The sequence below is a fragment of the Schistocerca nitens genome, chromosome 7 (genome assembly GCF_023898315.1).
Source record: "Schistocerca nitens isolate TAMUIC-IGC-003100 chromosome 7, iqSchNite1.1, whole genome shotgun sequence".
Classification (NCBI taxonomy): Eukaryota; Metazoa; Arthropoda; class Insecta; order Orthoptera; family Acrididae; genus Schistocerca; species Schistocerca nitens.
In genome coordinates this window covers 455160923-455188112 of record NC_064620.1, presented here as the reverse complement: position 1 = coordinate 455188112, position 27190 = coordinate 455160923, and the positions used below count along the sequence as shown (strand labels likewise).

General features: G+C 42.1%; 1 pseudogene; it reads right to left on the bottom strand.

Moving 5' to 3' along the window:
- Positions 1-27190, bottom strand: part of LOC126195684 (neural-cadherin-like) — a 296356-nt pseudogene that overhangs the window by 127083 nt on the left and 142083 nt on the right.

The following is a 27190-nucleotide window of genomic DNA, read 5'->3' as shown; positions in this document are numbered from 1 at the left end:
CTCTAATTTCTCGGATCTTTTCGTTGTGATCATTACGCGAGATATATGTGGGCGGTAGTAATATGTTGCCCATCTCTTCCCGGAATGTGCTCTCTCGTAATTTCGATAATAAACCTCTCCGTATTGCGTAACGCCTTTCTTGAAGTGTCCGCCACTGGAGCTTGTTCAGCATCTCCGTAACGCTCTCGCGCTGACTAAATGTCCCCATGACGAATCGCGCTGCTTTTCGCTGGATCATGTCTATCTCTTCTATTAATCCAACCTGGTAAGGGTCCCATACTGATGAGCAATACTCAAGAATTGGACGAACAAGCGTTTTGTAAGCTACTTCTTTCGTCGATGAGTCACATTTTCTTAGAATTCTTCCTATGAATCTCAACCTGGCGCCTGCTTTTCCCACTATTTGTTTTATGTGATCATTCCACTTCAGATCGCTCCGGATAGTAACTCCTAAGTATTTTACGGTCGTTACCGCTTCCAATGATTTACCACCTATGGCATAATCGTACTGGAATGGATTTCTGCCCCTATGTATGCGCATTATATTACATTTATCTACGTTTAGGGAAAGCTGCCAGCTGTCACACCATTCATTAATCCTCTGCAGGTCTTCCTGGAGTACGTACGAGTCTTCTGATGTTGCTACTTTCTTGTAGACAACCGTGTCATCTGCAAATAGCCTCACGGAGCTACCGATGTTGTCAACTAAGTCATTAATGTATATTGTAAACAATAAAGGTCCTATCACGCTTCCTTGCGGTACTCCCGAAATTACCTCTACATCTGCAGATTTTGAACTGTTAAGAATGACATGTTGTGTTCTTTCTTCTAGGAAATCCTGAATCCAGTCACAAACCTGGTCCGATATTCCGTAAGCACGTATTTTTTTCACTAAACGTAAGTGCGGAACCGTATCAAATGCCTTCCTGAAGTCCAGGAATACGGCATCAATCTGCTCGCCAGTGTCTACGGCACTGTGAATTTCTTGGGCAAATAGGGCGAGCTGAGTTTCACATGATCTCTGTTTGCGGAATCCATGTTGGTTATGATGAAGGAGATTTGTATTATCTAAGAACGTCATAATACGAGAACACAAAACATGTTCCATTATACTACAACAGATTGACGTAAGTGAAATAGGCCTATAATTATTCGCATCTGATTTATGACCCTTCTTGAAAATGGGAACGACCTGCGCTTTCTTCCAGTCGCTAGGTACTTTACGTTCTTCCAGAGATCTACGATAAATTGCTGATAGAAAGGGGGCAAGTTCTTTAGCATAATCACTGTAAAATCTTAAGGGTATCTCGTCTGGTCCGGATGCTTTTCCGCTACTAAGTGATAGCAGTTGTTTTTCAATTCCGATATCGTTTATTTCAATATTTTCCATTTTGGCGTCCGTGCGACGGCTGAAGTCAGGGACCGTGTTACGATTTTCCGCAGTGAAACAGTTTCGGAACACTTAATTCAGTATTTCTGCCTTTCTTCGGTCGTCCTCTGTTTCGGTGTCATCGTGGTCAACGAGTGACTGAATAGGGGATTTAGATCCGCTTACCGATTTCACATATGACCAAAACTTTTTAGGGTTCTTGTTTAGATTGTTTGCCAATGTTTTATGTTCGAATTTGTTGAATGCTTCTCTCATTGCTCTCTTTACGCTCTTTTTCGCTTCGTTCAGCTTTTCCTTATCAGCTATGATTCGACTACTCTTAAACCTATGGTGAAGCTTTCTTTGTTTCCGTAGTACCTTTCGTACATGATTGTTATACCACGGTGGATCTTTCCCCTCGCTTTGGACCTTAGTCGGTACGAACTTATCTAAGGCGTACTGGACGATGTTTCTGAATTTTTTCCATTTTTGTTCCACATCCTCTTCCTCAGAAATGAACGTTTGATGGTGGTCACTCAGATATTCTGCGATTTGTGCCCTATCACTCTTGTTAAGCAAATATATTTTCCTTCCTTTCTTGGCATTTCTTATTACACTTGTAGTCATTGATGCAACCACTGACTTATGATCACTGATACCCTCTTCTACATTCACGGAGTCGAAAGAAACTGCCGCGCTCGTATCTACTTGCAGTTGTAATCAGCGCGACCGAACCAACACCTCGATAAAGAGTTTGTGTGCCGATGCGTCGGGAGCCTGGCCCGATGAAACTTCCTGAATGTCAACGTCCATGTCCTCTGTAACTGCTTCCTTCGATTCTTTCAAGGCTGAGTGGCAAACTTTAGCAATGTGTCCTTTTTTATTACATTTGCGACAAATGGCCCAATGCTGGGGGCACTCCGACCGATCGTGATGTATATAGCACGACGCACAGGACGGTAACAGGGGCTGGCGGCCAGAAATCTGTTTACGCGCCATGCGGGAGTGGCCGTAGCGGCCGGATTGTACCGCTCGCACGTCATCCACCCCGGACGCAGTGGACGCGGCCGTGCCGCCCTGAACCGCCGCGACGTTGCACCACACTTACAACTGTTGACCGGCGGCGTGAGCAATGGACAGGACTTCCTCGAGGGAAGGGTCTTCTAATTGCAGGGCCCATTGCCGGACCTCCATATCAGGGGCCGAACGAACAATGACGTCGCGCACCATACGTGGGCATACGACTCTCGCGACTGCTCCGTGACAAAATGACACTTGCGACTAAGACTGTGCGGGGTAGTGGCCCACACCCGGTAAGACTGATGGGGCTGCTTTGTGCATTGATAGAACTCGACCATAGCCGCCACAACATGCGTGCGGCTGCGATAATATGAAGACAGTAATGAACACAATGCGTCAAAAGACAAGGACGAGGGTTCCTGCAATGGCGCTAGCTGCCGCAAAACTTGATACAGCGAGGGAGATATCCAAGACAAGAAAAGAGCACGACATACCTCCGCATCGGCAACATGAAACGCCTGGAAATGCTGCCGAAGACGATGTTCATACGCGTCCCAATCCTCCGCTGTCTTGTCATACGGGGGAAAGGGAGGACGGAACGGCGCTGGAGCAGACGGCGTGGAGAGCAACGCCGGAAGCACTTGTTTCATGGTGGCCATGAGCTCCGTCTGCTGCTCAACCAAAATCCGCACTAAATCCTCCATGCCGTGGATAAGCTGCGAAACTGGAACAACGATGCAACACGTGAAAGAACGACCCTACTCATCGCCAATTGTGTAGTAACACGGTTCATGTTTTCCCTCGCACTTCAGAGTAGACCGGGAACTGTCTCATAGGCATGCCCGATGTGAACTGACTGGGCATGGCCCGTGCTGCCTGAGTTGTTGTTGTTGTTCCGCTGGCAGAGGTTGCGGCCCAATTCTCACGTGCCCTCTGGTGGACGGGGCTCTATTTGCGGCAACTACCATCCGTGACGCGCCGTGCCGATGTGTGCCTCCCGCGATCTTTGTGGTGGCTACTGCAGACGTGACTCTATAGAGTTTGAAATTAGCAGACCTGGTAAATTGCTTGAGGAATCAAGGTGAAAATATTTCAAACTTTAAGGTGATCAAAAAACTCTTACTGATGTTACCACCATGTACAATTATTTTCTGAGTGCATTGGAATCAACATATCTTGATCAGTAGACATTAACTTATCTGATGTCAAGATTGTTGATGGAAGAAAAACTTGTAAATCTTCAGAGAGATACTGTTCCAATCCAACAAGAGAATACCACATCATAACTGACACAACAAACTAACTGCCTGACACAAAAAATTCAAAAATCTGTTTGCCGGCCAGTAGAATGTGCAGATTAGAGGCTGAGCATGCCTCCACAAGTGGTGGCCTCTGAAGATTGTCGAATTTCTAGCTGCATCTGCTGGCTTCTGTGGCGTGCCTTACAGCTGTGGAGACGGATTTTAGGTGTGGATCTATGTGAATCAGTACAGAAACAAAGAGGGAGGCATTTCTGGCAGTCAAACAACAGTTAGGTGAATGAAGTTCAGCCCTGCACTAATTTACAAGATGTGTTTAACAGGAGTAAACAGATGTGTGTCTGTTATAATGGATGTTACTGCATAGCTTAGCAGACGATTTGCTAATGAGCATAGGCTCAAAATTAGTCATCAAGTAATAAAGAAAATTAATTCTGCAGCTTGGATGGTTCTTTGCAATTTATCACATATTTGATACACAGAGAAACAAACATTTTAATAATAACCTTCATATTGGTGATAAAAATTTGAGAAAACCAAGTTAATGCTTCAAATGTACTAAACCTGATTATTGGGTAAAAAGATGCACAAATGTTTGCTTCAAATGTAATAAACCTGGTCATGACGCAAAAGATGAAATAGACCCTCTTCTTGGGTTGAGGCAAACTGTTTGAAAACTTATTCATTATTTCACAGTTTAACAGGGTTGTGTATTCCAATTATGTAGCTGAGACCACTCCCACTTAAGTACACATAATAAGTGTAACATCTGTGCTGCTAAGAGAATTGTGGTACCCTTTTTGCCCAATGAATGTAGAGAACAGTATGGTTTCATTTTAAGAGTAATATGTGTTGTGAGGAAAATAGATTCAGTAATGGGGAAGATTCAGTGTTTGAAACAAGCTCCAACACAGAGAAAAAGCTGATGAAGGATAATGTTATCAGAAGTGAAAAAGAAAAAATAAATGTATGGAATACATATATAACTTTATTTGAATGATATTTCAGAACGTAACATTCACTTCATTAAAAATAAAACTTACTTTGATCAAATGTTATGCTGAATGATGCTTTTATCTGGTCATTTGCACTAGGATCCATTTTAAATGTGAATGGTGGTCCATTATTTTTTGAATAATCATCAGCATCAGCTCCAAGTATTTCTACTACTTCAGCAGGAGGAGTGTGCTCATATAAAACAGGTTCATAATTCTGTAGGAGATGTGGTGGATTGTCATTAACATCTTCAACAATCACTAACAATGTAGCTGTGGATGTCTGTGGTGGAGCTCCATCATCAACTGCTAAAACATTTACCTGAAACATTGGATAAAAGTGAGGAAGTAATATTTGACAGAAACTCTTATCTTCTTCTAACAGTTGTTTGTAATTAAGTTCTGTTCAGGAATGACATAAATAAAAAATAATAGTTTGACTTGAGAAAAATAAGTAATTGGGATAAAGTTGTTGCTTTCCCGAAAACAGCAGTTGCCAATTTTCATCACAGTAGTTTATCCTGTGCAAGCTTCAGTTTCTTCTTGCCTCAGGAGGTGTCCTGTCAAATTATCTCTTTTTTAAATCAGTATGTGCCACAAATTTCTTTTCTCCTCAATATGAAAATATTGGACTTGAATTACCTGAGTCTCAAAACAGATGCCCATGGACTGTGGCATTATATTTATGGCTCCCAATCAGAAGAATATATGTGAATACCACGAAAATCAATTACCTAGTGGGTGGAAATGAATCTTTTGGAAACAAATTCTGCTAGTAATGTGCATTAACTGAAAATAACCTATTAATAATTTGTGCAGTACTTGAAATCTTTCAGCTTCAATTCAACCAATAACTTCCTCTTTTTTCACAGTACCACTTCCGCACCTTGCTGGGCTTACAATCCTGAGAGAAAGGGAATAACAGAGAAGTGGCCTTGCCCTAGCCTAGGGATTGTTTTCTGAATTAATCTTTCACTATGCAGCATAGTATGCACTGTTTTTAAACTCAGCTGGTTCAGAACACTGCCTGCAAAAGACACAGTTTTAATCTAAACCCATATGGTTTGATGCAAAAATAGCTCCTGCTCTGCGGTACAAAAATTACTGGTACTTATAAAGAAAGAAATCATCCACAAGAATACTCTCATCCTATTTGTACCTGCTATCTATGTACGCCAGGTGGTTCCTTACCTAATTAGATTATTCAACAGTGCAACATTGTGTCACTTTTAAACTGCATAATTAGTACTTATATCTAAAAGTAGTTTGCAGTACAAGTAAACAGGAATATCTGTACATGTCTATTTCATTCTGACACATGAATTTTTCCCATCAATTATAGATCCACAGTCAGAATTGTCATAATGTTAGGCTTCTGTTATTTTACTCTCTTTTTAAAGTATTCCTTAACTAAATTAATTTCCTCTGTGGTTCTGCTATAAGATGGTAGCTACAAAAAAACTAAGAATGAATGAAATGTTTTAAATCTACCATTAGAACATCTTGAGTCACTGAGATATCTTTAAGACTATAATATCAAAGAGTTGTTGTTGGAATTGGCCAACTCATACAAATACCTGGGTGTAACACTTCCTAGGGTTATGAAATGAAATGGTCACATAGGTTCAGTCACAGGTAAAGCAGGTGATAGACTTCAGTTTATTGGTAGAATACTGGGGAAGTGCAGTCAGTCTACTAAAGAGATTGCTTACAAATCATTTGTGCAACCCATCCTCAAATGTTGCTCAAGTGTTTGAGACCCGTACCAGATAGGACTGACAGGGGATACTGAGCATATACAGAGAAGGGCAGCACAAATGGTCACAGGTTTGTTTAATTCATGGGAGAGTGTCACAGGAGACACTGAAGGAACTGACATGGCAGACTCTTGAAGATAGATGTAAACTATCCCGAGAAAGTCTGTTAATAAAATTTCAAGAACCGGCTAAAATGATTACTCTAGGGATATACTACAACCCCCTATGTATTGTTCACACAGAGATAATAAGGATAAGATTAGAATACAATCATTCTTCCCATGCTCCATATGTGAACGGAACAGAAAGAAACCTTAATAACTGGTACAATGGCATGTACCCTCTGCCATGCACCTTACAGTGGTTCTCAGGGTGTAGATGTAGATGAAGAAGAAGAAGACAATGAGAATTGTCAGCAAAGATGAACATGACACAATGAAATTGCAGTATGGCACAATGAAAGTAAAAGAATTAGGGTGACTATGATGAATTATTTCTAATCTGTGAAAATATGTGGTTGTGAATACTGATACATTATTAAGAAAAGCAGAAAATAAGATTCCACTGGTAGCAATTTAAGTTTCCATTACCACATAGTGTGTTTCCGAGCAATTTAGGTTTCCGTTACCATATGGTGTGTCTTCGATATGTTTTTAGATATGTTTTTATTATGTCAGTACGTACAGTTAAGTTCTTACCTTGTGCCAAGATGCAGCTTCTCTGTCAAGTTTCCTCTGAATAATTACTTCGCCATTTTCTTTAATGTTAAAGTGTCTTGATCCTTCAGAATCATAATGAATACTGTATGATACTTTACTCTTTCCACTCCTGTCAGCATCTTTTGCTTTAAATGTAGCAACTATTTTTCCAACTGTGGTGTTTTCTGGTAATGTAACTTCAATATGAAATTTTTCAAATCTAGGCGAGTTGTCATTGATATCTCTGACTTTCACAGTTACCCAAGCATATCTCGTGTAGTACTGTTGTGATGTATCATTATCACCCTGCAGTTTGAAGTAATTACAATAAATTCTCTGTAGATTAATAATCTAAGACATTGTGAATTCACAAGTTATATAATTCAAAACATTCACAAAAATAGGTATTCATTGCAACAGCTAACCAGACTACCGGTATTCATAAAAAAGGAATGCAATGGCAGTCACTAAAGAAAGAAGTGTGTATGCAATAAGAAGTTAACATCACCACAAAACCACAGAGATAATGAAATTAAGAATCTGGAAAACTAGTTACTTCATAGAAGCAGTTTGTCAATACACCAAGCATAAATTTAAAAGGAACCTTGTCAGTAACTTGTATCTGGAACCTCAGGATATTGCCATGGATGTCCTCATAATCCAGGGGTTGAATTATTTTTAATGAACCAGTTCCATCATTATTTCTGACTAAGGAAAATTTGTTTGACCCATAGCCACTATTTTCAACAACCTGGAAAGGAAATACGATGGTTTAAATACACAGTAAAACTTTGATTCATATTTCACTAGTGTCATCCCAGCTAAAACTCTCTGCAATAACTTTTAATGCAATGATGGTCATATCAATTGACTGCACTTTAAAAGACAACAAGTTTCTGCAGCTGTTTCTCCATAGGACAATCTCCACATCTACAATTTCTTCACCATAATGGTACCACATTTTGTAATGAATTGAAATCACAACTATAACACGTTGAATATGTATTAAAACACATTTAACTTATCCACTGTTATAAGTTCTACTTTTGCAGTTCAGTGGTCGACACTCACATCCAAAAAGTTAAAGGATTTTTAAGGTAAAAAGATAAAAAACAGTGCAACATGTCATGGCGACACTTAGTGTACTAAGGCATGATGGGACAATATGCAAATATGTGACATGAATAGCACGCAAGAATTAGACTTATTAATATAGTCCATGTGAGGAGAGGTCTTGGGCACAGTGATTCTGACTGCATATTGAGTGTTTCTGGTAAACAGCACTTGTGACACAGAAATATAGGATGACACTATGAAATCTTCTGGATGATATTATGATTTGTCAGATTATTGGCTATTTATTGCGGGCCCAATATGGGTTGAGAGTTATTGTTACCCATAGCATCATTTCCTGGCTATGCACTGTGGTCTATGGGTGCTGGGTTTTAATCCCAGGCTCTGTGTAGGTTCTGAATAGAAATCATCAGTAAATCAGTAATCACAATTGAAGACATCTGGTACACAGGCATTTTTATTCTGCCAATAGCCTTTTGGAAAGAGAGCAGAGGAGAACTGCCCATAACATGAAAGAATGTGTAATGATCAACAATATGAGGATAGAGAATGCAATGGAATCCACTTCATGTGAGCTGTAATTGAAAAAAGTGTCATGATGATTTCTCTATTAGTAAAATATTCTGGATTAAATTCTCCTTTGGATATCCACGAGGAGGCTGCCAAGAGAAAGGTGGCCATGATAACAAGGTTGGAAAACCAATGAACAGGTAACATTCTACAAGTAAGACCACAAAATGTCTGAAGTCTGAAAGAGACACAAGCTACAAAATCTGAAAAGGGGAAACAGGAAGTCTGAATAAAAACATATGAGGGCTCAGTAAATAAAAAAGGGAAAAAGGTACAGGTATATAGGACATTATCAACAACATGAGAAAAGCTTATAACAGCACTAGCATGCTTTATGGATAGGGTAGGACAGTGAGTTTATCGTCAACAGTTTAACTGTAGTATTAGTGTCATCAGAATTGAAACCAAACCATTGTGAGCAATTATAGTTCAGGCATACATGTCAATGTGTATGTCTGCAAGAAGCAGAAGATGGAAGACAGGCAGAGGAGCTTACCACTGTTTAATACTCCATATCTGGCTCTCAACGGTTAAAGTCTGCTCTTCACAGGAACTTACAAACATGTCTTTAATGTACAGCAAGATGCAGTGGCCAGAAATCTGAAAGAATCTACAGAGAAATGTAATGAAACAGGTGCCACCCTAATTGAAAGAAATTCATCATGGAGGAAAGCTTATGAGGAAACTGGTTGTTCAAGCCTTAGCAATCTGGCCAAGGTAAATGACAAAACATTGTTTGGTGGTGTATTTATTGTAGTAAGGAATTTGATAATATCTAGTGAGGTTATCATAGATTCTGAATGTGAATTAACATGTGTGAAGTTAAGCATCAAAGCATGGTCAAAAATGATTGTGAGATGCTTTAATAGACTGCCACTTCAGCGAGAAATTGCAAAATATCATTAATAATTTTCCTGATCATACCATTGTAATAAGGGATGACTTCAACTTTCCAGGTAGAGATTGGGAGGGTCATGCTACTAAAATTTGTGTCAGACACAGTGACTTGGTGACATTATTCTGAATGTCTTGTCCAAAAATTACTTTCAGCAGATGATTACAGAACTAACCTGTGAAGATAATGTCTTAGACAGATCTGAACTTACTGAATACACTATAAATGCCAGGAACTCAAAAGACCTATGTTCTCTTTAACAGAGCACACCATTATTGAATCAGTTGACACAGAGGAAGGTATCAGTAATCAAAAGGCTAGAAATCAACTATGATCACAGGTTTTACAAGGAATGTTAAGAAAGATAGAAAAATATTTTTGCTTGGAAAAAGTGACAGGATACTAATTACAGAGTATCTGAGTAGTCAACATCAAACACTTGGTGGTGTGAATGAAGATGTGGAGCACAAATGGGAAAAATTCCTTGAACGTGTATGCTCTGAGAAGGCCATAAGAGGTGGGAAGACCAGGTTAGAAAAATTCTACGTAAACAAAGAGTACTTCATCACTGTTTCAAGAGAAGTCAAAACCTAGATGACAAACGAATGTCGGAATAAAGCACAAATGAGTGTAAGGAGAGCTGTGACAGAAGTCTTCAATGACTTCGAAAGTAAAATTTTGCCAATCCAACTGGGTAATAAGCAATTTGGTCTTATGTAAAATCAGTAGGTGGTTGAAATCCTCTACTCATACATTCAGTGACCATAATGGTACGAAAAGTAAAGGTAACAGGGAGAAGGTCAAAATACTGAATTCTGTCTCCTGAAATTGTTTCACGGTGAAAGATTGTAACAGTCTCTCCTTATGATCATCGTATGAACATCAAAGTGGAAGATATTGGGATAACTGAACATGGAAAAGAAAAGCAATTCCAGTCACATAGTAGTGGAGAGGCATCTGAACCAGATGAGATAGCTATAAGAATCTACAAAAATTATGTGAAAGAACTTGCTCTTCTTTCAGCAGCAGTTTTTGTACAATGCTGGAGGAACAAACAGTACCTAGCAACTGGAAAAAGCACAGGTCATTCCCTTTTTCATGAAGGGTTGTAGGACAGATGCACGTATTTATAAGTCTACATCATTGACGTCAGTCTGTAGTTCAATTACGGGGAACACATTTTATATTTAAGAATTATGACTTTTTGGTTGGCTGGTTGGTTGATTGTTGGTGTTTAAGGCACTGAACTGCAAGGTCATCAGTCCATTCATCCTATATGTATCAAACCAACAACAATCCTTGGAAGGACACATAAGGCAAATCCTGGGAAGCTTGATTCTAAACAAGATACAATAAGGTAGAGATAAAATCAAGGAGAACAAGGAGGAAAGTGAGAGGGGGTAAGATGGGTACGCCACTCTAACCGCAATGCAGTTGAAGGTCCCTGGAGCATGATATGCAGTGAGAGATGCATCCTCTGCAGTCCATCAGCACCACCTCACTGCCCTTTACCACAAGAAAACGAGTAGCACAGACAAGATGATAAAATTTTAGGAAAGATAAAACAATAAGAACGGCAAACATAAAAGAACAAGGAGAAAGAAAAGGTGGTAGGGCCCATAGGACAGTCAATACCTTGTGAGAAACCTGATTGGAAGAGAGCCACGTGATCATGATCTCCTTTTGTTTGGGGAGTCCAGAGTGTACCATTCCAAGTTCCAGACCTCCAACATTTGAAGGTGTAGAGTTGACTGAATGTCCAGTTCTGGAATCCCCATTTCCAAAATCAGCATCCTGATAGCCAACTTTGCCAAGTGGTCGGCACAGTCATTCCCTGAGATCCCAACATGTCCATAAGTCCAAGCAAAGATGACTGGCCATCCAGGTTGATGGATGTCAGAAAGGAGGTCATGAATAGCTGTGACTACAGGGTGACGAAGGTAGCACTGGTCTCTAAGCTGAAGATTGCTCAGGGAGTCACTGCAGATTAGAAGCATCTTGCTGGTGCAAGAACAAGTGTGGCTAAGGGCTTTTTTAAATGCCAGCAATTAACAAAGGCATTGCATCCATTTGGCATTGAGCATAGTTCACTGCACCTTGCATGTGTGCATGCAGAACTGGTTCAGCCATTGACCACTGAGCCATCAGTGTATACCAGTTCCGAATCTGGAAATACATTGAGGCCAACTAGGAACAGGTTAACTGAATCTTTTGTTCTAAAGTATAAATCGAGACAAATCAAAGGTTGGGGAGCACGCCATGGGGGCGTAAGCGATTGCTCCCTGACAAGAGGTGACATTTGGGGAAGCTGAAGTTCAGAGCAGAGACACTGTAGTTGAATTGCTATCATGGCCCCAATTCAGGCTCTCTCTTGTAGGAGGTGGCTCTCCCTACTAGGAAAAAGGACACAGTAGTTTGGATGCTTAGGGGAGCTGTTAACATGTATAGCATAATTGGTAGCTGTTGCTGCTGTCTGATCCAGAGTGGAGGGACACCAGCCTCCACAAGTTGGCTGTTCAAAGGGCTAGTTTGCAAGGCTCCTGTTGCAAGTCAGACCCTACAGTGGTGTATCGAGTCCAGCAATCACAATCTTGAGGGCAATGTCAAACCATATGTCAGACTCCCATAATCAACACAGGACAGAATCAGAGCTTTGTAAAGTTGCAGAAGGGTAGAGCAGTATGCACCCCAGGAAGTGTTACTGAGGCAGGGAAGTGTATTAAGGTGTAGCCAGCACCTACACTTATGCTGATGAAGATGTGGAAGCCACGTCAACCAGGCAAAAAAGGCTAATCCCAAGTCTCCACCACACTGAGTACCCGGTCATCAAGGTAGAGTTTTGGTTGGGGCTGAATAGTACGATGATGACAGAAATGCAAGATGCGAGTCTTGGCAGTGGAAAATGAAAGCTGTGGGTGAAGGGCCAGGACTGTGACTTTCAAAGGGCACCCTGCAGTCAGCGTTAAGCAATACTCACACTAGAGGAGCAATAGTACAAGCAAAAATTGTTGGCATACAAGGAGGGTGATACTGCAGACCCTACAGCTGCTGCTAGATTGTTAATGGCCACCAGAAAGAGAGGGATACTTAATACACAGCCCTGCAAGACCCCATTCTCTTGTATATGGTGAATACTGTGGGAAGCACCAACTCAAACCCAGAAAGTATGGTGTGACAAGAGGTTCTGGACAAAAATTGAAAGTGGGTCCCAGAGACCCCACTCATGTAACATAGCGAGGATGTGATGTTGCCATGTGATGACATAAGCCTTTTGTACTTTAAGATAATAGCAATAAGGTGCTGAGATCAGTCAAAAGCTGTCTGGATGGCAGACTCCAGGCAAACCAAATTATCAGCAGTGGAACGTCCTTGGTAAAAACTGTCCTGGGATGGAGCCAGAAGAACCAGACACTGAAGGAGCCAAGACGGCTGCCAGCTCAATATGTGTTCAAGCAACGTAAATGGAACATTGGTGAGACTGTGTGATACCTGTTCATCTCTAGGTGATGCTTACCCCATTTCACTGGTGGGTTCTACTGGAGGGTCCACAGTGACCTGTACAGTAGCGATCACTTCACGATCTTCCTGTCCCTCCCTCAGCATCACACCCCTGGCACCAGCCCTAGATAGGCTCTTCACAACGCTGACTCCCCACTAAATGGAGGTATTATGAGGCTGTCCAGAAAGCATCAGCAGCCATTCTATTGGCCGCTGACTTAGCAATCCCCTATTCTTCACGATCTCCTTGTTGGAAGGTAGTACCTTGGTGGACCTCAGAAATCACTGTGGCGATTAGAGATCACACATGGACTCTGCAATGCTGTAAGTGGCATCCATTAATCGAGCACCTCATTGCCTTTAAACAGCTCCACGCCTAGGTCCATCACTTAATAAAATGACAGAAGTAAGAATGCTGGGAACAGTACGTTTCACCCATTGGGCCATGCAAGCCTCCTTCGCAGGTTCGGGTGAAGATCAGATGCCTCTATGACTACCAGAACTCTGCAGGTGTACTTGGCATGTCCCTGAACGGTGCTGTTTTCAATGACACAGTGCTCTGCATTATACTCAAGCCTCTGCATCTGAGAACTACAAACCTGCCTTTCCCACCACTGAGACAGGAACTCACCCTCATTCCATATACTGATGACGATGGTAAGGAGATAACATTGACAATCCACTGACAAGTGTTGGTGCATTAGGTTGTGCATGCAGCCTGGCCCTGGAGCTGTATCAGGGCAAAGGGCTAGGACATTAAAGAATTACCACTCACTGAATGCAGCATCATAGGGCTCCAGGTGGCAAGTAGGGAGAGATAAGTGCAACTGCTCAAACTGCTGTTTAAGGAAATGAAAGGCAGAGTGATAGTTCTCAGATGCAGAGGCTTGAGCAAAATGCAGAGCACTGGATCAGTGAAAAAAGCAATGTTCAGGGAGATACTAAGTACACTTGCGGAGGACAGGTATCTGTAGAGGCATCTGATCTTCACCCAAAGCTGCTAAGGAAGCATATCTGTCTAATGGTTGAAATGTACCGTTCTCAAAATTATTGCTCCTGTCACTTTATTAAGTGACAGACCCACGCACAGAGCCATTTAAAGGTAATGAGGTGCTCAACTGATGGATGCTGCTTACAGCATTGGAGAGGTCACCTACGATCTCTAATGGTCTTGTTGATTTCCAAGATCCAGCGAGGTACTACCTACCAACGCAGGGATCCTGAAGAACAGGGGATTGATAAGTCAGATGTCAACAGAATGGCTACTGTTGTATTCTGCATGGCCTGATTAATGCCTCCACTTAGTGGGGAGCTCACAACAATAATTGGCACTGTGGAGAGCCCATCTAGGTGGGAACCCAGGGGAGAGATTCTGAGGGAGGGACAGGAAGATTGGGAAATGATTGCTACCACACATATCATTTTGGACACTCCAGTGGATGGATGGGACAAGACCAGGGCTGCAAATAGAAAGATCACTTACCAACTAAGTTTCATGTGCCACACCAAAGTGTGTGGAGTAACCAGTATTCAAGAGATACAGAATGGGTTCCGCCAGTCTTCAATGTCTTTACTGCGGCCAGTGATTGTTGTTCCACTTCACAAAGGGTTTTGGACACTGTAGTCACCCAAGATTAGTGGGAGCTGAGAAACCAATGTCCTAAGACACTCCACCATCACAAAGGAGAGAAATAAAACAGATGGTGAAATCCTGAAGTACCCTTACCTGTACAGCCACAGCCTCCATAGTTGTATCAACAGGCACAGGTTCACTATATACAGAGTCCAGAACATACGTGCAAAATCCACGACACCCTATCATAATTGGCATGCGTCTTAAAATATCTGTGGCAGTCACAAAGGGCAGAGGGTTTGCATTGCTGGAAACCAAGTTTCCTGAAGGGCAATGCAGAAAGCAGAGGAGGAGCTTAAGAGAGATCATAGCTCAGACAGATGTTGGAACAGTTCCACTCGAAAATCATGCGATTTGTATACTGTGAGAGCACAAAGGGACCAAGGAGGCAGATTATGTCCCAGGGTCAAATGCTGCCACTGGCTGGGAGTGTATGGTATCAAGACACACAGACATAGGTTCTGAAATACAGGGTGAGGCAGTGAAACGGCACGATTTTGTAAAACCACCAAAGATTTATTTACAAGTAAAATCATAATAGTTGAACATGGATCTCAAGTACAAGAGTGGAAATTAAAGATTTAACTTAAAAACAATCATTTTTTAAATATGGTGTCAGTGAGGTGTCGTCCTTGGTTTTGTACACATTGTTTAAGCCTGAGATGAAATTGTCCCATGACGTTTCGTAGCATCTGTACTGGAATGTTGTTAATTTCCTGTCGAATTCGCTCCTTCAGGTCTTCTTTTGTTCTTGGTGGATTTTCCTGGAAGACTTTGCACTTGAGGTAGCCCCAAAGAAAAAAGTCTGGTGCCGTCAGATCTGGTGAACGGGCAGGCCAGGGGAAATCGCCATTCCTGCTGATTAGACGTCCTGGAAATGCAAGTCTGAGCAATTCCATTGAGACATTAGCAGTATGGCTTGTTGCACCATCTTGCTGGAAGAGTGTTTCAGCATCTGGATCATGTCGATCAAGTCCAGGCAGACCAAAAATGGTCAACATGTCAGCATAACGTCCAGAGTTTACCGTCACTGTGTTGCCATCTTCATCTTCAAAAAAAATAGGGCCCCACGATTCCACGAGATGACATTGCGCACCAGACTGTTACTTTTTCAGAATGGAGAGGTTTTTCATGAAGTTCGTGCGGGTTATCTGAGGACCAATATCTGAAGTTTTGCTTATTTACGTACCCACTAAGATGAAAGTGGGCTTCATCACTCATCCATAAGTTATGCACTCTTCTTCATTTCGTTCAATAACGTTAAGCATTGACTGGCAAAAGCGTATACGGTTATTGTAGTCATTAGGTTTAAGGGCTTGCACTACCTGAATTTTGTATGGATGATAGTGAAGGTCACTCTTCAAAATCCGTCTTACTGATCGATTGCTGAGACCAAGTTCTGCGCTGTGCCGTCTCGCGGATTTTCGCGGACTTCGTCCCAACGCTTCACGCACACGATTAATGTTCTCGGGTGTCCGGATTGTTTTTGTGCTGCCGCCTCTTTTCTTTGTTGTGCTAGCAGTAGCTTCAAAGGTTTTAACCCAAAGGAGAATGGCTTTCCTTGATGGCACGGGAGCCCGTGGCGGCAGGTTGAATTCACGACGAAAGGCGCGTTGAGCACCAACCACACTATCCGCGTTTTTGTAATATGCCTTTACGGCATATGCACGTTGCGCACTCGACCAACGCTCCATGGCTACTGAAACTTCCACCACTCTAGACGCCCAAGGTCACTTCCCCCACTCTCGCAACCCCCCTCCGCGCCCGACAACCACTATCGAAATCGTGCCGTTTCACTGCCTCACCCTGTACATTATATGGTGCAACCTGGAGCCTCAGGGGCCACTGGGACTGCTGCCATAGCCACAAAAGCAGAACATGTGAGATCTGATGGTATGGGAGCCACTTGACTTTCCTTAATCTTGGGAGACTTCTTTTTGCCTTTCTTAGGGGGGGTTTGGACGACTGGGAAGGTTTCCCTGAATTAGTTTCAGGGACTGAAAAAGGTAGTGAAGCCCTATGACCAGCAGCCTGTGGCTCCTTCAGCTCCTGGCTGGTATCTGATTGCCGACTGGCAGTAACCTCAGAGGGGAGTGTCCCGAAGGGCCCTTCCTGGCATGAGAAGCTAGACGATGATGATATGTCTCTGGCCAGGGGCTGTGCACCGCCAGTGGATGGGTGCTCTCAAAACGGGGTGGGGAAAGCAGCAGGAGGAGAGCCCTCAACCCTTTGGGGGGGGGGAGGAGGGGGGCAGGCATGATCAAGCATCCTGGATGGCTCGCTTTCGCTGTAGGGTGCATAATGGAGGAGGGAACTGTCAGCAGAGAGGATGCTGTCATTGCAGCTGTAGCCTATGACATTGTCAAGCATGCAGGATGTAGACCTTCATACTTTTATTGGCCTCTCAGTATGCGGCAGTCTGTCCACAGACTTATATTCCTGTAGTTTTTATCTCCCTGAAAAACAGTGCAGTCTGGTGAGCAGGGTGAACGGTGTTGTCCATGGTTGATGCAGACGGGGGGGGGGGGGGGGGGGGGGGGGGGGGGGGGGGGGGGGGGGAACCACAAGGAACATTCACTTGCAATGAGTGTCCACAATCCCTACAGACTAGGGCTGGCATCACAATGTGAAGGCATGTGCTCAGATTTCATACATGTGAGGCACTGCACAGAGGGATGGGGGGACATATGGTTTCACATCACATTGTTATATCATCATCTTGACCTTTACAGGCAGAAAATCACCCTCAACGGCCAAGATGAAGGCCCTAGTAGCAACCCTATTGTCCTTTGTCCCCCTATGGAAATGAGGGACAAAGTGTACAGCCCGGCAATCAAAGTTGGCACATAGCTCATCATAAGACTGCAGTGGAGGCCACGATGAAAAATGATGCCTTGAGCCATGTTCGAATATTATGTGGGATGATAGTCACAGGAATGTTATCCAACTTGTCACAAGCAAGAAAATCCCTTGACTGGACAGGAGATAGTGTTTTGACCAAAACTGATCCAATCTTCAGTTAGGAGATGGTTGCAACTTCTCCAAACTTGTCCATTATAGCCTCTATGAAGAATAACGGCTTTATGGTGAAAAAAGAATCGCCATCTGTAATTTTACAAACCAGGTATTGGACGGGGGGTGGGGGGGGGGAGGAGAGAGGGGGAGGGGAGTATTTCTATGATTGTTGCTTAACTCTAAGTTCCTCCCAAGGCACAGCCAGGGAAGGAAACATTTTGGGGTCGTATCTGTATCTGTTGAACAAGCTCTGTCTCTCTGAAAAGACTGCTGGGGCCATGTGAACACCAGCAGGAGAAAGCTTCATCCACTTCACATGTAAGTCATCTGCCATGGTGCCACTCACTTTGTATGGCAGCTCTCCCCATGGATGTCACCCACTTCATATGGGGCTCTCCCCATGGGTACCAACCAACCTCAGCAATGGCGATCTGGCCAATAGTCCATTGCTCGGAGACCCCATGCCCCAGTCACAATGGGTGCATACTCCTTGGAATACATTGGGAGGTTTCAGCTCAGGTACCAACACTGCAATCCCTGCGTGGACAGGTGGCTACTACTGTGTAGGTACTTGATGATCCCCCCCCCCCCCCCCCCACTCACAATATGATGGCTATTATGCTGAGTTCTAGGTGCACTACCTTACTGGAAAGGAAGGATGCTACACTGGAAAGGCACAGAGGTGGAACAGACATCACACTGGGCAACCTTCCTTACAGGACTCGCAGTTCTGAAAAATTTGGAAAAGTGGTGGCAGGTCAAATCCAACAACGGGGACCATCTATTCATTAATGAAAAGGTGTGAAGTGTGCCTGAAGTTAAATGCAGAACTAGGGTCCTAAATCATGTACCAGGTGCAAGTGGGGCCTACACAAGAAAGACCATCTGATGGAGAGGCAGAGGGATGGAGTGATAGTGAAAGTATAAGCCTGCAGCACAGAAAGGGAAGTAATGCTGCAAAGGCTGATACCCTGTGGTATCCACGCATGTATTCACAAGAGTTGCTAGCCATCTGAGGGATATGACCTTTTAGAGAACAAAAATCTCCTCTATAAAAATCAACACAGATTCTGCAAACAGAGCTTGCTCTGTTCCTTCATGAGATCCATAGTGCTGTAGACAATGGCACACAGGTTGATGCTGAGTTCCTTGACTTTAGGATTGGATTTAAAACCATCCCACACTGCCATTTAGTGATAAAAGTATGAGATTAATGAGTAACAGGCCATATTTGTGACTGGATTCAAGACTTCCTTACAGACAGAACTCAGCATATCACTCTAACAGAACAAAACTGACAGACGTAAAGGTAATTTCTAGAGTACCCCAGGGAAATGTGAAAGGACCATTACTGTATACAATGTATATAAATGATTACGTAGAACACATCAGAAGCTCCTTAAGACTGGTCACAGAGGATATGGTTGTCTATAAGAAAGCAGTAGTACCAGAAGACAGTAACAATTTGCAGAACAACTGCAGAGGGTTGATGAACAGACAGGTTCTGGCAGTTGACATTGAACGTAAATAAATGTAACACATTGTGTGTACATAGGAAAAGAAATCCACTACTGTGCAACTACACTACTGGTGATAAATTGCTGGAAACATTATCTACAACAAGATACCTAGGAGTAACTATCCATAGTGACCTTATGGGGAAGGACCACATAAAACAAATAGTACGAAATGCAGATGCCAGACTGAGGTTCATAGGAAGAGTATTCAGGAAATGTAATTTAGCAATGAAGGAAGTGGTTCTTATTTGAATGATTCCTGAGTGCTGTTCATCAATCTGGGATTCTTACCAGGTAGGACTAATTCAAGAGATAGAGAAGATCCAACAAAGAATGGTGTGTTTTGTCACGGAATTGTTTGGTCAGTGCGAGAGCATTACATATATATACTCAACAAACTCCAGTGGCAGATACTACAAGAGAGGCATCATAGTGAGATTTACTATTGAAATTTTGAGAGAGCGTTTTCTGGGAATAATCATATTACTCCCTCCCATATACACTCCTGGAAATTGAAATAAGAACACCGTGAATTCATTGTCCCAGGAAGGGGAAACTTTATTGACACATTCCTGGGGTCAGATACATCACATGATCACACTGACAGAACCACAGGCACATAGACACAGGCAACAGAGCATGCACAATGTCGGCACTAGTACAGTGTATATCCACCTTTCGCAGCAATGCAGGCTGCTATTCTCCCATGGAGACGATCGTAGAGATGCTGGATGTAGTCCTGTGGAACGGCTTGCCATGCCATTTCCACCTGGCGCCTCAGTTGGACCAGCGTTCGTGCTGGACGTGCAGACCGCGTGAGACGACGCTTCATCCAGTCCCAAACATGCTCAATGGGGGACAGATCCGGAGATCTTGCTGGCCAGGGTAGTTGACTTACACCTTCTAGAGCACGTTGGGTGGCACGGGATACATGCGGACGTGCATTGCCCTGTTGGAACAGCAAGTTCCCTTGCCGGTCTAGGAATGGTAGAACGATGGGTTCGATGACGGTTTGGATGTACCGTGCACTATTCAGTGTCCCCTCGACGATCACCGGTGGTGTACGGCCAGTGTGGGAGATCGCTCCCCACACCATGATGCCGGGTGTTGGCCCTGTGTGCCTCGGTCGTATGCAGTCCTGATTGTGGCGCTCACCTGCACAGTGCCAAACACGCATACGACCATCATTGGCACCAAGGCAGAAGCGACTCTCATCGCTGAAGACGACACGTCTCCATTCGTCCCTCCATTCACGCCTGTCGCGACACCACTGGAGGCGGGCTGCACGATGTTGGGGCGTGAGCGGAAGACGGCCTAACGGTGTGCGGGACCGTAGCCCAGCTTCATGGAGACGGTTGCGAATGGTCCTCGCCGATACCCCAGGAGCAACAGTGTCCCTAATTTGCTGGGAAGTGGCGGTGCAGTCCCCTACGGCACTGCGTAGGATCCTACGGTCTTGGCGTGCATCCGTGCGTCGCTGCGGTCCGGTCCCAGGTCGACGGGCACGTGCACCTTCCGCCGACCACTGGCGACAACATCGATGTACTGTGGAGACCTCACGCCCCACGTGTTGAGCAATTCGGCGGTACGTCCACCCGGCCTCCCGCATGCCCACTATACGCCCTCGCTCAAAGTCCGTCAACTGCACATACGGTTCACGTCCACGCTGTCACGGCATGCTACCAGTGTTAAAGACTGCGATGGAGCTCCGTATGCCACGGCAAACTGGCTGACACTGACGGCGGCGGTGCACAAATGCTGTGCAGCTAGCGCCATTCGACGGCCAACACCGCGGTTCCTGGTGTGTCCGCTGTGCCGTGCGTGTGATCATTGCTTGTACAGCCCTCTCGCAGTGTCCGGAGCAAGTATGGTGGGTCTGACACACCGGTGTCAATGTGTTCTTTTTTCCATTTCCAGGAGTGTATGTCTTGTGAAATGACCATGACAAGAAAATTCGAGAAACTAGAACTAAAACAGAGGCTTATTGACAATCATTCTTACCACACTCCTTTTGTGAATGGAGCAGGGAGAGGGGTGGGATCAGTTAGTGGGTCCAGAACTACTCTTTACTACACATGGTTACGTGGCTTGCAGAGTATGATGTAGACGTAGATGAACAGCAGAAATTTAGGAGATTATGTTGGAGTATGTGAGACAAAATTAATCAATAAGCACCTGTAAATTTACTGGTGATATGTATGCTTTGAAGAATACACTGACGAGACTACTTGTGGAGCACCAATTACCCTCCTGTTATAAACACCACTGCATGCAGTTTGTCCAAGCAATCAGTTCTATCAATGGATTATGTTGTAATACATGGTTGCAAACTGGTAGTCATCACTTCAAACACCTGCTACCAACTTAAGTTGTTTTATAATGTAAAGTGTCTCTGTCAATATTAATTTCCAATCATACTTTCTTATCTAAAAGTACTTGTTTTAGTATCCTCTATCACATACTTCTTTGTAAGAAAAGCCATGTTTTGCTTTGATCATAAGTTATACAAGCAACTTTTTGTTTAATGTATTTTTGGTAGTGCTTTTTGCTATGAGTTCTCCCACATGTAAAAATGTATTCAAAGTTTTTTTTTCAATTTGTGTACAGTTTGGACTATTCTAATCATTCAGACTTATACAATGAGACATTACATTTTGCTCCTTCCATATTAAAGTGAATTTCAGTGAAGTACCCTGTTTTATAATTTTTGGTGAACTAGCCAATCATATCTTGGTTTCGAAGAGAGACATGTACAGTACACTGTACTAGTGGACTGAAGATAGCCTAAATTTTGGAAACTGTAGGTTGAAATCAACAGACAGATACAGTTTCAGGACACACCAGAACAAAATATTTGTTCAGGACAATGTATGTGATAAGTATAATTGAAGTGTCATATTTGTGACATTAGTAACTGGTTTTTCTTTTTAATTCAGTCTTGATCGCACCACATATGCTACAAGAACATAGGTGACCAGTTTCGGTCATATCACATGACCATCATCAGACCCATGGCATCCTTTGAAGTGGTAGGTGGAGCACCTACCATCTTCGAAGGCTGCCATGGGTCTGATGATGGTCATGTGATATGACTGAAACCGGTCACCTATGTTCTTGTAGAATATGTGGTGCGATCAAGACTGAATTAAAAAGAAAAATTAAAAAAAAAATTTTTTTTGATTGCTGTTCCAAAAATGTTTATGAAAATTTGTAACTGGGTCTGAAAGATGATATTTCCTGATGTATGGCTTTTTCCAATTTAGGAGGGCCAGAGTTGAATATTTGAAATCAGTTTGATGTTATTAGCAAGGTAATTTATTCTCATGAAAAATGCATACTAATACATGTAAGACAACATGCACACTTCTCTCTCTCTCTCCCTCTTTCTCTCTCTCTCTCTCTCTCTCTCTCTCTCTCTCTCTCTCTGCATGTGTGTGTGTGTGTGTGTGAGAGAGAGAGAGAGAGAGAGAGAGAGAGAGAGAGAGAGAGGGAGAGAGAGTAATAGGTATAGACGTTGATGACAGTTATATCCAGCAGGTAGCAAGAATTATTATCGGAGAGTGTTCTTCTCAGTTGAAAACATGCAGGATCCTAAATGATAATACCTTAGTACATTCTGTCGATGAAGCAATGCAACTGATAGCTAGTACACATTTGTTTCAAGTTTCTTCTAGAAGCATCACAGTAACAAGACTTTAAACATGCTGGTTAAGTGTGACAACACATTTTGTGTACACTCTATTCTCAATGCTGCTTGATATTTACGTTTCTGAAGAAGGAAAAAAGTCCACAACCTTGTTGAAGAGGCTGGACAAGGGAAATATGTGACTATGTTTTTGTGAAAGAAAATGTTTTAAAAACCTGGGTCAAACCAGGGAGCTAATGTTGTAACATTCCATGGACAAGATTATCTCAGATACTCATAAATATCATCAGTCTACCTGAATCTTTGACATGGCAGAAGTATGAGAAACTCCACTATGTCCATGAGCATATTTCAGCTTTGAGTGTAACTCTAGGCATTTGTACATGAATGTGAATCAAAACTTTAGGCTTATGACTTGGGTAAGATATTGTAATATGTCAACTGGGGAAGGGTTGAGAGGAGATGGACCAATCTGTATTGAAGCAAGACAGGGAAAGTCACCACAGGAGTGCCAACAAGTGCCATTATCTGACTGGGTTGGGCAGATGCATAGCCAGTACATGTTTCTGGTTGCATACAGGGACACAAACATTTGCACAATAAAATCTAGTCAAAAAGAGACAACAAATTCAGGTGACAGTAGAACACAGTGTTTGCAGACAATGTAGAAGGTAAGCAAAATGAAAGACAAGGATGAAGCTCTTTCTGAAAGGACTGCATGTGTCAGAAAACTCTGCAGAACACTAGGGGAAGGGTCTCCTTGTGCATGACTTGTACGCAGGGCTTCCCGAGAGACATTTCAATGTTTGGACTGATGTAAGGCATTTAGGTGGTTGCTGGGAGATTATGTAAGACCTTGCTCATCAATGACTTATCCAGGTGAAACCACATAGCACACAGTGTCTGCTCCTTTGACACAGCCACAAGTGGTTGGGAGCAGGAGGGACTGAAAGGGCACATTGGAACCAGGTGCATGGTTACCATAGAATATTGGTGTGGTGATGATGGTGCACATATCTGTAGTTGTATCCAACATAACATAATTTTTTTCCAAGGAAAGTAGAACCACACCAAAAAAGCAGTTACAGTAAAGAAACTCACCTTGAACTGAAAAGTGCTAAACTCGTCCTGGTCACGGACTGTCACTGTAAGTATTGGTTTGTGAGGGATGTTGTCGCCTTCTGTTTCATCCACTTCGGCAAACCATTCTGATTTTGAAAATTCTGGTGGTGTGTCATTCACATCCTTCACTAAAATTGAGACGGTAGTTGTCCCTGTTAAGAGAAATAGTCTTTCTTGCAGTCTTTTCTGAGCATACATGTTAACCAGTGCCAATTCAAGAACATTTTTCCACACAAATTACACATCATTTGCCTCCCACCCACCTCTTCTCAGGCTCTTGGTAAGGCCTTTAAAACTACATCCAAATTTAGTGATTGTGGAAATGGGTTGTTTTTCTGTCTAAAGTAAGTACTCAATTGACATTCCTCTGTAAATAAAATAAAACCTCTGTATCTTGTTCCCAGTGTTAAATATTAAACGAAGTAACTATTCATTTACATTTAAGGCAATTCCTGAGAACTTTAAAACCTTATAGTGCAGGTAGAAGGAACTCAATCTATTGTCATGTTCTGGTTTAAAAAAAAATGTTTTATCTATTAACTTGGTGGAACAACGTAAAATTTCTGTTCTTTTTAGTTTAATACTGGAACTTTCTAATTCTATAATTTATTTACAATGTTTTTCACCTTCCACTGGATAAACAAGGACAGAAATGTTTTTAAGAATATCTAATTTTATATTGATACATTGACAGTAAGTGACACCTTCTGAATAACTGTATTAATTTTACATAGGCTAACTTTATTAATAGATTAGATTCAGTTTTAGTTACATAGACCAATATTGAGACGATTCTTGTGGGTGTGAACACGTCAAAAATATAACATAAAAACATTTCAATATAATACTTTCTACGCTGGTCATTTGTCAGGAGATTGTCAAAATAAGTGATTACATTAGAGTAAACTGGAACTGCTAATATTTACAGAATTAATATGCTGTCAGAATGAAACATTTTCATAAATTTATCATACACAAAATACCTAATCTTGACCAAGTGCTGTCAGAACTGAAATTTAACAGACATTTTTATTCAGCTCGACTAACAGGCCCTGTTAAGATATTCATCTACATAGTGGAAGGAGTTGCCTATCAAAAAGTCTTTCAAACTCTGTTTAAAGCATGCTTTATCTGAAACCAAGCTTTTAATAGTTGCTGGCAATTTATTGAAAATGTTCTTATTCCTAGTGTCAATAGTATGTAATTGAGCTATTGGTTAGAAATAAAGATATTTTACTTGCAACAAATTTCATTAAGGAATAAATATACTGAGAAGCAGTGGTTAGACTACAAAGTTCCTTGAACAGTTTTCTACAATGAGTTCTTGAATTTATACCACAAATGCTTCTTATAACACACTTTTGCTTTCTAAAAACTTTTTCTTGGTTTGATGAGTTACCCCAGAATAAGTTTTTTTTATATTTGTATGCCGTACATCATTCTCACTGCAAATACAGACTTGTTTAGGTGCTTAAGCAGTTCTGTGGTATGCCCTTCCCAATTGAATGTATTATCAAGTTGTAATACCAGAAATTTAACACTGTGGACCTCTTTGATCTGTATATCTTCATATGTTATACACATGCTGGAAGGAAATCTCTTACAGGTTCTGAACTGCATATAGTGGATCTTTTCAAAGTTTAATGACAGTGAATTAGCTTTTAAACCATTTATTAATGTCAGTGAAAATTTGTTAGCAACTATTTCTAAGTCAGTACTTGGCTTGCTACTTATTGGAATGTCTGTATCATCTGCAAACACACAAACTTAGCATCTGGCAATGTAACAGGCGAGACGTCATTAATGTACACAAGGACAAGTAACGGGCCCAAGATGGAACCTTTACGAACACCACATGTAATTAATTCCCAGTCGGATGAAGACTGACCTTTTACCCCACAGGTACTTGCAACTACACCCTCTTTGTTTCCCGTTAGGTGAATAGGACTCAAACCATTTCACAACATTGTCGGTGACACCATAATATTCTAATCTACTTGAGAGAATGCTGCAAAAGTGAAATTGGTCGATAGTTTGATGGTACCTGTTTATCATCCTTCCTGTAGAGAGGCTTAACTTCAGCATATGGAATCTCTCTGTTTCATATCACACACACACACACACACACACACACACACACACACACACACACACACACACACTTTTTGAGAATATTTATTAATTTTTATAATAAATTATAAAAAATTTAACTAGCAGCATGTGTGTTTTCTTTAGAAGTAACATAAAACTTTCACAGTTAAACATTGTCCTTTGTTTCACATGTCAGTACGAAAATAGCTTCAGAAACAGCATCATACACTTGTTTGATGTAGTATCTAAGACTCTCCATAGCATATATTCGACATAAATATGTACCTCTAGGAAGGTTGTCATTTGACTGCAGATATATGTTTCCTCATAATAATCCATCAGTAGGCAGATGCAGAACAAAAACTGAAAGCTTTTAGAACTGTACTGACAAAGTTGACAGCAACAAGATAGGACAGCACAGTCATGACATGGTTTAACGAAAGAGCCCCACATGGACCAAGAATCTCAGGAGTTAAGGTCTTTAATTCAGATTTGAAATCCTAAATTTTATCTTCTCATATTCGAGCCATTTTCGTATCCTTGGCTTTGGACATTTTTCACAGAAAATGCTGCCTTAACAACTCATTGAAGAGAACAAGAGTTAGCATTCATCATTAGTGAATATACTTGGAATGTAGCTAAGTAAGGTAGAGTTGACAGACTTCCACAGCCGCTCAGTATTCTGGGTGTGGATACTGGCGTCATCTGAAGTGACGAACTCCACAGAATGGTTCACGAATTCGTGGTCAAATCCTTCGGCTTTTAGTCTTGTACGACAGAAACCTGTCTGTGATGACTTTTGTTCCAGGCAGTATCAAGTGTTTTATGAGACCCACTAAAGTCACCTTGTCTCGGCACAATACCCTCACAACGAAACACTTGCGGGAGTCTCTTTCTATCGCACTGAATACCCAATTATGATCTATTTCACTTTTAGAAGGTCGTCCTCTCTGGTTCTTTCGTCTAGCAATATGAGATTCATCTACTTCTACAGTTTTATTCGCTCCACCAATTGGCACACAATCATTTGT